Raw genomic sequence first — 11816 nt, forward strand, 5'->3', positions numbered from 1 at the left:
AATAAAAGGGCAAGACTAAACACAAATAAAATGTAGATAGTATGAGGAAAACAAATCTACTTTTACTTGCCATTACTGTTTGTTGCAACAGTAATTTAACTAAACCGCTAAATACTACTTTTACAAAAAAATCTAAAACACAAATAATCAATGTAAAATGTCAAAATGCCTCAAACACAAAATAAAGGTGTTGGACTATGATTTGGTTTTTAACTGACTGATAGGAATTTGTTCAGTATTATTACTGTAAAATATTCATTACAGAACAAAAGTTTGTTACAGACCAAAAATGACTACAGTCAGTACAATAATATTTATATCCGTAAAAACATAGAAATACATTTAGTCTGGAGGTACGTTTTTCTTATCAGGACAAAAATCCAATACAAAATATCATTTGTTTATTCAATGTAAATTATCGGATGTATTTTTGTTGCTGTATTATTGCCCTTTACTACCGAGTGGCAATTGGCTTCAAGATTTACTGCGGGTATTTCATCTGAGCCACAACTGCACCTTTGCGCTCTTGTGAAACAAAAGGCAGTTCTTTTTTGTACTGGGAAATAATTTTTGTCCTGAGTAAAAAATATTTCTACTGAAAAAAAAAAATTGATTTGTAATTGAATAAAACCTCTGCCTAGTTAGTTTCTAACTAGTTTGCAATAAGATTACAAGCCAGAGTCTTAATACAAAAAATACCTCACAGAAAAATTTTGTGTCAAGCTGGCAAAAACATGCAACGTTAAAATTCCTTACATGGAACCTTAGATTGCAAACTTACAGCATGATAAATTTCCAATATTGGAAATTTTGAAAATATTTCCAAACATCAATTTAGCTATCTGAAGAATTTTAACAAACCCAAATGTGGGTAAATGATAATTAAGGCTGTTCCACATGTACACAAAGCAGACCTATTTTCAGTCAGCCTGAAGTCACTTTAGAGAGCTTACCTGCATTTTGGCGATTAACTAAAGATTCTTGTGTTCAACATTTTGGCTAAGTTGAATACCTCTGATCTTAACACCTGTGGAAGTTAAAAAAGTTATTTACATGTAAAAGGCGTATTCCTCTTTCTTTTCAGTCAATACTTAAGCTATCATTCAAAATCAGTTTTAATCATACTGACAGCCCAAATTCAGAACTGACAAGTTTTTATAATATGATTAATGCTTTTATGTAGGATCACTAGGCCCATCTGGAGAGAATATGTTAAATAAAATAAATAAATAAAATAAATAAATAAAAATAAATATCTTTGATGGAATCAACTCCTTTGCAGGTCACCTCCAACACCAATCTCTTGTACAAAGCTTACGATCCATTCAGCACATACGGACAGTCCAATTATTCCTATCTTATCTTGTACCGGCAATTTGGATGTAGGACGAGTCTATGCTTCACAGATCAGGTAACTCAGGAAGAGAATTTGCAGGGTGGAACAAGCTCCCTTGTGGGCCAGTTCTTACACCCAATATCTCTTGTACGAAGCTCAAGATCCATTCAGTGCATGCAGATAGTCCGAATTGTTCCTAAACAGAATTTTCATTTGTGCCGGCAATTTGGATGTGGACCAGCCTATGCTTCACAGATCAAAACTCAGGAAGAGCATTTGCAGGGTGGAACCAGCTCCCTTGTGGACCAATTCTTACACCCATCTATCTCTAGTACAGAGCTCAAGATCCACTAGCAGGGCATACTGTCCAGCTGTTCTTAAACAATTTTGTGCTGGCCACTTGGATATAGCACCTGAGTCTTTGCATCAAAAATCAAATCTACAATTTTCCCAAAAGTTGCCAGCGAGATCAACTAGATCTATTATCAAGACACTCTGGTGGCAAATTTGGTGGAACTGACCATGCCATTATTCATGCATCCTTTGTTGAACTTTTTTAAAGAGTTGTTCTTGATTGAAAACAAAAATCAAGAATCTCTAGGGAGAATTTCATGGAGCTAAACCATGTACATATTCAGGTGGCCCTTATTGAACTTTTTTTTTAATATTTGTACTGGATTGATGAACAAAATAAGCAGGTTCCTTACTTTATTATTTTACTTTTAGTAAACAACTAAACTGAAATAGTCTCTGTCAGAAATAAAAGTATAAAAGTTTTTCTTCGTCAGTTAATGACTGTGTCCATTTTCTTCCGGATTGCTATCACGGGACCAGACCATATCCCTTCAGGGTTCAGTTAACAACTTCACAACAATTTGTTTAATTCATGATTGCTGCTCTGTCAGCAGTAATGTATCTTTTTGTTAAATACAGAATGAAGTTGGGCAGATACTTATCTGACTGCATTCTTTTCTATATGCCTTCTGGTCAAAGAGTACTGTACTTGATGGATGAGATTTTTTTCAACCTGGAGGAGAAAAACAATTAAAAGATACCTATCAGGTGGATGATATTAACTCAAAGGAGAACATATTTATAAACGCTGTAGAATTACACAGATCATGTTAACAACCTGGCTTTACAAGCTTAACATGTTAAATTATCTGCTGTTTGCACATGTATTAAAATCAGTAAAATAACAAAACAAGTTCTTTGTGAAAGGGATGGTTCACAGTTTCATGTCACATGAAAACTCAAGAGAAGTCTTCATTCGGTTAGAAGGGGTGGCATAAACATTTTTATTTTTACCTGCAAAATGATAGCCTTGAGCAGTGTTTGTGAATATAGTCGAACCTCCCGTAAGCGACCACCCAAAATGTCAAGCCTACGTGGTCGCCAACGGGGGGTGGTCGCTTGCGAAAGCTTAGGCTATATTGGGTCAAAATTTTGCCTCATTAGCATATGGTAACTACAGAGGCTTACCCCATGTTTTAATGTTTTATTCATGTGAAAAGTCAATTTCGAGAAAAAATCCTGTACTTCCCATTGAGAAATTTCCGTCTCTTGCACTACTCAGGAATGCGATAATGCAACAAAACCTTACTATCCAACTTACGCTCTATCATCTGTCAAGTGGTCGCTAACGGGAGGTTAAAAACAAAGAAAATTTCAAACTTTTATTTCTAAAAGTGGTCGTGGTCGCTTACGAGAGGTGGTCGCTTACAAGAGGTTAAAAATATAGTTATTTGACTTGGAAACTTTTGTCTTTTTGGAAAACTGGTCGCTGAGGAGAGGTCGCTTACGAGAGGTGGTCGCAACAGGAGGTTCGACTGTATATGGTATAGCTTAATTACATAGCAATCTTATAGACCATATAAATGATGTCATGTTGGAATTACTTTAGTACCTCACTCTCCTCTCTGCTCAGTAAACCTGAAGGCTACACTTACCACTGCTCTGAATACTCTTCTATTAATTCTTTCACTGTTTTCATGCTCTCCAACCTCCCACATCTATCGATAACTAGATTGCACGTGCAGTCTCAAGGAATTAATGATGACCCAATACCTAGATAAACACTCTTACAGAATGAGCGCATGGTTCCAGGAAATATCCTCAATGACCCCATTGCAAGGGGCTGAAGGTTAATGGAAATTCTAAGAGGAGCGATGGTCTCATAAGCCAATTCTAATGGAAAATATGAACCAAAACTAGAATTTCTCTTGGATTTGGGTTGGGGGGGGGGGACATAGCTGGTAGAGGGTCCCCTTTACCAACCATGGGGGGGGGGGGGGCTCGTGCTAATTTGGATAATTCGTTTGGATATCTTCAAGGGCAACACAATCTGACAAAGTCAGGTAAGTTGTGGACTGTAGAGCTAGTTTAACTAAGCTTGGTTTAATTTAACATGTAACCTTATATGAAAGCATTACTGAGCAGAAATACATAAGACTTATTAAGCTTATAAATACCATTTGTAATATTTTTGTCTGGAACTAGTATTAAAGGTCATGCACACATTAACGGGAAGCAAAAAGTCTCTTCCATCCCAAAGCTTTCACACGTTCCCGGGTACTGAAAACACCCTGAAAACTGTAAAGGATTATTTTCTTAATAAAACCGTATAAAACCCATAAGGGGGTTTGCTGGCTTTTTCACATTTCTGAAATAAATTTCGGCATTTTTCTGGCTTAGAAAAACTAGTTAGCACTACGAAAATCTACGCCGGTCTTGGTGTGCATGTTAGGAAGCCAAAGGTTGAGTTTAGATTAACCGTGCTTGCGAGAAGGCGAGAACAGCAACATAAAGCGCGCGGAGATTGGGGAGAGGGAAATAAAAATTGTCTCGTTTCCATGTGACCAAAGTCACATGGACGCGAGGTAATGTTGTGACTTCGGTCCTTTCCTGTATAAGACATTCCTGTGTAACCATTCTTTGCGTTCCTAATGTAATATTCCTGTGGGAGGTAGATAGATAGGTAGATGGATATGGTTCAGGCAACTTGCGGGTTAATCAATTTTGGCTACGAAAGGCAGGCACAAATCTGACGATGAATTGACAACCATTGACGGCGTTTGGTGGTAGTGATTTTGGAAATACGAGTTTCGACCACGCTGTACAGGTTCAAGACACCTTATTTTATTTATTTAGTTGTTTTTTTTACGAGGACTGGGATGTAGACCTTGAAGACTCAAGCATTTGACAGGCCGGCTGTTTTTAGCATTTTATTTTAATTTGTTAGTGTCCAAGCCCTCTGTTCACGCAACTCGGTTGCGTTTAAATCCAATTTGACAACAAATAACAGGCTCCCAGGCTCCGTTGTGAAAACGTTGGTAAAATTTGGAATTATTTACGCAACAGACCCACTTCTACAAAATATGACTAAGATCGTTTGCCTCCGTTGACTCACCTTCAATATTTTTAACTGCAAACCCCTGTCGACCATGCTGAATTACGTGCGCCAATTTTTCAAAATCAGGGTAGTTTTCCACACGCTTTGTCTCTGAAACGAAGTCGGCGACCTCCAATTTTTTTTGCATTTCTTACACAAGTAACTCATTATCTGACCGCAGTAAAAATTTGAAAAAAAAATCTATCGAATGGTAAATTTTCGCACGAACGTCCTTAAACTTAAAATTGTCTTATTCTGAAATACAGAGCGGCGTAAAAGTTCCTTAAATGGAAGACATGGAATTCTATAAAACTGTACAACAATCCAGAGTTTTAGGTAACCCTTTTGATAGACGGTTGTAAATAATGATGCCCCAAAAACCTAAATGTCACCCTAAGATAAGAAAAATCTAGGGATCACAATGAGAAGATTAAAAACTAGCATATAACGGAAGTGAAAATATATCCTGTACACTTGATCTAGCGTTACGCTTGCATTACACTTGTTTGGTTTGCCAGAGGATTTCTTCGCCCAGGCTGGGGCCTCGATCTGATGTGTTGTTTGTTTGCATTTCTCTTTTTTTCCCCTTCATTTTTAATTCTGATTTTGGTTTTCCTTTGGTAAAGTTTTTTAACTAACATGTTAACGAACGACCAAGCTAGTGAAATTTCAAAACAGTTTGCATTCACCCGAAAAATATTGATAACTTTTAATCGATCATTTTTTGATAACCGCAGAAATTTTCGCTAATTTTCATTGTCAATAAGAGGACAGACACATGAATTGACTATTTATGCGATGTTGGTGCAACCATCGCGGCCTCGAAGTTTGCGCGACTTTGAAAGGAAATTCATATGCAAGAAACCGTTATATCGTAGAATTCCGATAGTAACGGCCCCCGTTACTTTCGGATTTAGCAGCCAAAAGGGGCTGCTGCTTTCGGGTAGCCGTTACTTACGTGTAGCCGTTACTTTCGGATGGCTAAAAACCGTTTGTTCAGTAACAGTCGTTTCAGACAAAGCGGGCTTGTAACAAAAGAAATTAAACGTTCCGTTTATGTATGTTACTAACTACCCACATAAACAAAGCAGCCGTATAAACAAGAAAAAGGCCCTAAACCGGTTGGTACTGTGAGCGAATCGAAAGTATAATGATCGCATTATATCGCAATGCAACTGATTACCCTACAGCAAATCATTTGACTCTAAAATTCAGTCAATTTCGGAATAAATTAAATCACAGATAGCTCTTCAAGTCAATGTTCAGTCCTGCGGTCAGGCTGTTCCATCAGGCCGCATGACCCGCGGTTGAGAACAGAGACTTCCCCTTTTAGTGACTTCTTCAAAGGGCCGCTACTTTTGGGTGGGCCGCTATTTTCGGGAGGGGGGGGGACCATTACTTTCGGGGCTCAATAGGAAGGGAAAAAATTAACGTTACTTTCGGGGAGCCGTTATTTTCGGAATTCTACGGTATAAGCAATTGCGAGCCACAGAAATTACATTCTCCATGCATATGCGACGTACCATATTAAGTTGATTTTTCCTTCCAATTAAGAGAAAACGACAAAAGTTGTAACTGCGCGCGCGCAGTGCGTTCGACCCCTGTCAGTGGACTATAAGTTCATGTTCGATCCTGTTGCCTTATGTTCTTGTTGTAACAAGTATTTTAGAAATCGGAAGTTGACCAATGGTAAGCAAGACAAAGCGTGCGAAAAACGCACATTTCCTACCAGTAAAGTTGACAATGTTAAATCAATCACCGAAAAAAAAATTGAAAAGCCATTAATTTTATTCGCATGATACGTCAAATTAAATGCTGACGTCTTCGCACGTAATAAACGAATCCGAGGCAACAAGAAGTTTGTTCATTTTGGAAACTTGTTGACACGGTTTTTGTGCGCGTTGCAAACAGCAGTTGTACAACAAATATTTCTGAGGTTTTTTTTATACATTGTTATCAAAGTTGGATTGCGCAAGATGTGTGGGTCGCTGCTGTCAAAGTTTAAATCTGCAAACAACAAGATCGATCCAGCAATGATGATTTTCACGGAGCCGCGACGAGTCGTGAGTAAAATGGAGCTTGCCAACCAAGACGCGGCATGTTTTCAGGACCGAGAGTTCTGGAAAGACGAAGAACAACAGGGTGAATCCAGTGTCCATTCTTTGGCGGCAGTCCGGAGCAAAAGTTCACTCAGCGAGGACAGTTCAAGCCAGTCTGATGATTCCTCGCAAGAAGAAATAGAAGCTGCCTTGCGCGCATTGGCCAACGAAAGAGTCAGTGCGCCACCCGTGCGAAGAAATATGAATAACAGGCTTCGCGCTGCAGACCGTAATCGGCAACTAGTGGATACTGCGTTTGAAATCCTCGCATTCCAAGCTTACGGCAATTCTTCAAGTTCCAATACTGTCCGCGCTGTCCAGCCACTCAGCTCAACTGACTCCACTCTCCCACAAAAGGTGAAAACCGCAGTCGCTTTCGACATTCCTGTTGGAGACAAGAAGACTGTCTTCCCGCCTGCTAGAGTTCCGCGACGGTTTAGAAAGCGGAAGGTGGCGCCTGAACCCACCTTGCAGGATATGAAAGAGAAAATGCGCGCTGCTGAGGAGAGGAAACTTAAAGGAATTGCAGCGCATCCGAGAGTGCGCGCGCAGTAGGGCTGGAGTTAGCCGACCACACCCCGCGGAGACGTCCGCCCAAGCTACCGCAGCCAAAATTGCAGCTAAGCAGGCAGCAGCCGACACCAAGCGGAATGAGGAAATGGAGAAGAAGAAGCAAGCGGGGAACAGAGCGTCACGGAATAGAAGCAGGATTGCCGCGGCTCAAGCCTTTGCTAAGACGCAACTTCAATCCTCTATCAAACGGAAGGTGGACGAGACCTTGAAAAGGAAGGAGAAACGTCAGCAGAAGATTGACAGGCAGAATAAACTGCGAGGAAAATACACCAAGAAAATCAAAGACAGAGTAAGCTTTCTTCAATGTTACTCTTTAGTCAAGAATAATCTAATTAACTAATTTGCTAACATTTTTTTGATCCGTCAGATGTGTGACTCAGGAATAAAATGATAATTTTAACTAACAATTTAGATGTCTATTTTTTTCAGCCCATCTATTTTAAACTGAAAGGTCAAGGTGCGGTTCTTAAAATGTTTTCTTCCAATTTGTAGATGGCACGAAGGCTAAAACAGGAGGAAGACGAAATCCGCGCTGATCTTCAAGAATTAGAAACCTACCACGCGTCAGACGACAGCGATAGCGAGTCCTGGGGAGACAAACAAGACAAGGCTGTCGTGTACGAGTGGGAGGATTTCTTCACCAATTAGGGCGTTCCAGTGGCGGATCCAGGGGGCGTTGAACGTTTTTCACCCCTACCCCACCGCTATCACCCTATACCCTTATCACCCCTCCCCCTTTATACTGCGCTATCGCTGCTCCCCTTTATTTAAGGGGAGCAGGAATGGTGCAGCGGTGAGAGCGCTCGCCTCCCACGAATGTGTCCCGGGTTCGATTTCCGGACACGACGTTATATGTTGGTTGAGTTTGTTGTTGGTTTTCTACTCTGCTCCGAGAGGTTCTTCTCCGGGTACTCCGGTTTCCCCCTCTCCTCAAAAACCAACATTTCCAAATTTCAATTCGATCCTTGATTACACGGGCATTTCTGAAGGCGTTCTTGTGAACTCCTTGGTGCTCCGTGGGTAAATAAAATTACATACATTGCATACGTTACCTCTGGATCCGTCACTACATTTCTGCTCTCTTTTATACCCCGTTCTCCGGACTCGTTAACTGAAATGACGTTTGAAACAATTAAAGAAATATCTCCATTTTCCTGTTTTGGTGGAGATATGAACTAAACTTTTCGCTTGACTGTTTACTTGTCCATTTGGCCACTTTGCCATTTTAGCTTCACTTCACCGTAGAAGTGGATGACAATATCCGACAGTTTCGAAAAATCAATAATTTTGATTGTTGAGCACTAACGTGTGCTTGCAAATTTTGAAGAACTTTGAATGTATTTCGTCAGCAAGAAGATTACCTTGTACTGTCAGAACTCAAATTTTAGCTTACAAACAAGATACGCTTCCTAGTTAAGTTTATTTCCTTAATTCTGGCAATTTCTTGAAGCACTCATGAACAAATCTTCCATTCCTTTCTCTTCCTATCAAGTATAACACCAGTCAATAAGTGATGCAAACCACTTGGGGATGTTTAGTTTCAAGAAACGTTTGGGAAAACAAAGCGTCCAGCGCGGAAATTTAATTTTGTGCCGTTTTTAAACTTGTGTATTGACGCGTGATTTGCATGACAGCTAATTCCTGGGAATATACAATTTATTAGATCTATGTGGTACAATCCGAGTAGAAGAACTCTAAATGTATTTCGTCAGCAAGATGATTCCTTTGTACTGTCAGAACTCAAGTTTCGGCTTACAAAAAAAGAAACGCTTTCTAACGGTTGCTTACTAAATTGATTTCCTGAACCCTGTTAAAGTTTTGTCTTGTTAAGATCAGTGAATAATTCACTGGCTGATATTATAAGTAGCTGAAATCTTCAGAAAGAATCTAACAATTTTACCAACACTTCAAAAGTACTCGAACACCTAACACTTTCAGGTAGAATTGTCAGTGGGCTTACTCTCGTTGTGATCGGCCTGATTGGTGGATTTGGCACCTCAAGGGCCCTTTTTACCATCGTCAAGATGCCAACCTTGTTTAGCAAGACCGCAAGACTTATTTTGGTGGCCCTGGCCTGTTGATCTAACTGGGTGTCTTGTAAATATTCCTCTGGTGTTTGCTGCACTAGTAATTCGTGCTAATCGCGATAAACTCTACTCCGCATCACTAGCGCATATCATCATAACATACTGTCTGCTGTGGTGGAGCTATTTCTGTTTTGTTTTTATCGGCTGTGACATGAACGATACTTTTAGAAAGATAAAAGCTACGTGTTAGTTTCGACGTTGGGCGTTGGCATTTTCTTGCACTATTTGCGCGCAAAAGATCTGTTGTCCTTCAAGCGCGACAATCATCGGGGGCAAAACACAATTTCGGGGTCATCCTGAGAGAAGCAGTTTCGGTTGCCGTTTTTGCTCTTCCCATCGTCCCTGTGTGAAATCTTACTTCTTTTTCTATCTCCCCCTCTCCTAGGGAGCTCTGGAAAGGAGAAAAGATCACTTCGAATTAACTCTTCAAAAACACATTTTGAGGAGAATATTAGAGAATTTAAACCACGCCCACACGTAAGCTGTTATCAAGATATTTTGTTATTAATTACACGAGGGGACGGAAGCGACCTCTACTGTAAGTATTTCCCCTCGCTTCTCTCAGATGAGTTTCCGAAGAGAGGAAGTAGATTCTTAAATAGAACACAATACCACATAGTCACACAACACCATCCAACAGTGCCTAATTTAAGGAAAGACTCGTTGAATAAATGAACTTAATATAGAATCATTTTTTTGGCATAAAAATGTGCAATTCGGTAGAAGAAACGCGACCGCGTTCGTTTCCTACAAAAGTCCTGCAAGAAAAAAAATACGCCTATCAGGTCATTCACAGGAAACGAAATACGAAGATAAGCAGTACTAGAAAATAATATCTGGAATCCAACAACTTTTGCAATCTGGAATCCACTGAGGTAGAATCCGGAATCCAAGACCATCTTGGATTCCCTTACATGGGGTGAAAAATAACTGTTATTTCACTGTGAGCTAAAATGTGTCATCCTCTAGATCACTCATTGGTATTTTTCGTTTGTCCAAGTCAGTTGCCTAACTAGAATTGTTAAACTTTTACAAATTTTACATTCGTATTGATTCCGGTATATGTGGTACATTTCTAGTGCTTCAACAAAGTAAATCCCACCAGGTGTTAATACTTCTAGTGGAACCCCATTAATCTGGTCACTCAGCAACAGGCCACAAATATCTGGCCGTATTAACGGGATGGCTGTACTAAATAGGTTATTTAAATAAGAAAAAATGACTGACTTGCTGCGCAAGGGGACTATATATATTTGGATGCATCATGCTCAGTTTTGTACTTCCTCCAGTTCATGAACCTTTGTAGAGGTTAGAGACGGGCAAAAAAATAAATAAATAAATAACCAGAAGAAAAGACTTGAACTTGGCTGATTCAAACACTAAATTTATATTCATGAGTACATTTTGCACCTGCAATCTCGTTATCCCGGTCCTTCTTAATCCCTCGCCCACCCTCTGAGTCTCCTCTATAACTCAGATCTTGTCTGACGACCCCTCTGTACTGCCTTCGTCCCCCTCAGTCCCTTCCCCTCCAATTTCTTGAAAGCTAGCTTGTCGATCACATCCCAAGTTATTTTAGTTTATAAACGATACAGATAACTGAGACCGCTATATTGAATGATTACTTTACCTTTTGAATAATATCCTGCTTGCTTCTGCTCATAAAACTTCCAGTAAATGCCACGCTATATTGAGTCGCCATTTCCTCTCTATCCGCGTGAATTTCACATACAAATTGCACTCGACGAGGAATATGAAAGCATATAAATCGCGCTAACTTTTTTTGGTACAGCAGAACAAATTATTGTTCTCCAAGTTACATTAATCTGCCAGGGTTTCTTTAAAATTCTCCGTCACACATTTTACCAAAACGTTCACTGCTCGACGGTCGGCCAACAAAATATTGAAATTTTCTCTGTAAAAAGCGTGCAGGAGCAGACGAAACTGATTAGCATAGTGAAAATCAAGGTCCACAGGGAATTTTGGATTTACAAGTTTCACATGGGGTAAATGAACTATTTGGTTCACATTTCTACACCTTCATTACAATGTACTGTAGATGTTTATCATAGTTGTTGCCGAGTTTTCAAGGAAACGTCAGAGCGTTATTTGAAACATCGATATAAAGTAATGCGCTCCTTCCGTTAATTATTGAACACTATCTGAGGCTTAGCCTCGAGTTATTCTGCGATCGGAACTGCTCCGCGAATTCTTCGGAAATTTTGCGACAGCTTCTAACAATCTCGAACAGGTTCAGAAGTGGTCGAGGTACATCTTTAAATCGTTAAGATTGTTCGGAAATCAACAAACATAAATTCAGCATCTGACTC

General features: G+C 39.7%; 1 pseudogene; it reads left to right on the forward strand.

Annotated features, from left to right (window-relative positions):
• Window positions 1-6539: 6539 nt before the first annotated feature.
• LOC149106101 (uncharacterized) lies at window positions 6540-8263 on the forward strand (annotated as a pseudogene).
• The last annotated feature ends 3553 nt before the right edge of the window (window positions 8264-11816 follow it).

This window comes from Orbicella faveolata, unplaced genomic scaffold, assembly GCF_042242905.1.
Source record: "Orbicella faveolata isolate gen_17 unplaced genomic scaffold, um_ofav_v1 contig_3, whole genome shotgun sequence".
NCBI classification, from domain to species: domain Eukaryota; kingdom Metazoa; phylum Cnidaria; class Anthozoa; order Scleractinia; family Merulinidae; genus Orbicella; species Orbicella faveolata.